This window comes from Poecilia reticulata, linkage group LG17, assembly GCF_000633615.1.
Source record: "Poecilia reticulata strain Guanapo linkage group LG17, Guppy_female_1.0+MT, whole genome shotgun sequence".
In the NCBI taxonomy this organism is placed as follows: domain Eukaryota; kingdom Metazoa; phylum Chordata; class Actinopteri; order Cyprinodontiformes; family Poeciliidae; genus Poecilia; species Poecilia reticulata.
The window spans coordinates 28,496,267-28,497,705 of record NC_024347.1 but is presented as its reverse complement, the minus strand read 5'-3'; positions in this window follow the sequence as shown (position 1 = coordinate 28,497,705).

The following is a 1,439-nucleotide window of genomic DNA, read 5'->3' as shown; positions in this document are numbered from 1 at the left end:
ATTAATTTATTAAGACTGATTATAATTAGTTTTTCTAACCCAGAGTTTTTTCAGCTGCAACTTTTAATCTACAGCAGAAAAACTTTGACTAGATTTCAGAAATTAATAAGGAATAAATCTGCTCAGATGTTTCTGTATGAAACATCTGTTATTGAACATCTATAGTTGAACATCTATAGTTGAACATCTATAGTTGAACATCTATAGTTGAACATCTATTATTGAACATCTATAGTTGAACATCTATAGTTGAACATCTATAGTTGAACATCTATAGTTGAACATCTATTATTGAACATCTGGTGTGTTCGGATCTTTGCTGTTTTTCCTGCTGGAGGTTAAAGTTCATCCAGGAAAATGTTTTCAGTCAAACCGACAGATCCAGCCGGACTCTGGGCTTCAGGTCAGAGGTCAGAGGTCAGAGGTTCTGCTGCTGGTTTGGGTTTTATTTATGAATTTATTTATTTATGTTTTGGTTTCATCTGTTCAGGAAAAACTTTTAATCTTTGGATGATTCGGATCCAGCAGGAAGGATTCGGTTTTATTTCTGCTGAATCTGATCAGTTCTGATCAGCAGATCAATGACAGTGGATATTGAATTATGGTGAATCTCCCCAGGAGTCGGGCCGAAACCGGTACCAGAACCAACCAGCAGGGAGAAAATAAACATCCAGCTGAAATGTGAATAAAGACGAGATGGAGATGAAACCAGAGGATCAGAATCTTTCATGTTTATTAGCAGATTTTCTGGTTCTGATTCACAGATAAATGCTGAAACTGTTTGGTTTGAATAAAGTCGTTACGGAACATTTATGATTCATGTTTGTCTTCATAATGAAGAAGAAGCTACATTTGTGTTAAACTGAAGCAAATGTCACCAAACTGAAATAAAGTCATGAAATCTGAGAATTCAGAGAAATGTTCCAGTGAAGCTGCTATGATGAACCTCCATCGCTGCAGCCAGCAGAGGTCAAAGGTCGCAGCAGGTCGAGTTCACGGTGACGATCCGGCAGAGCAAACAGCATCAGGGAGCCGGAGACACGTCTGACTCAGAGTCTGATCTTCAGTCAGACAGTAAGTTTGTTCATAAAACGATTTCCACAGACATGAAACCACAAACGGCAGGACGACAGAAATCAGCCTGAAAACACAAGAAAATAAAAATGTTTTAGTTGCTTTTTAAAAACCTCCAGTCAGAAATTAGAGCCGTGAGGGAAAAACGGCCCGAAACCTCCGACTGATGAACGTCAGGGAACCAGCAGGACCTTTAGCTACCAGGAACCAGCAGAACATTTAGCTACCAGGGAACCAGCAGGACCTTTAGCTACCAGGAACCAGCAGAACATTTAGCTACCAGGGAACCAGCAGAACATTTAGCTACCAGGGAACCAGCAGAACATTTAGCTACCAGGGAACCAGCAGAACATTTAGCTACCAGG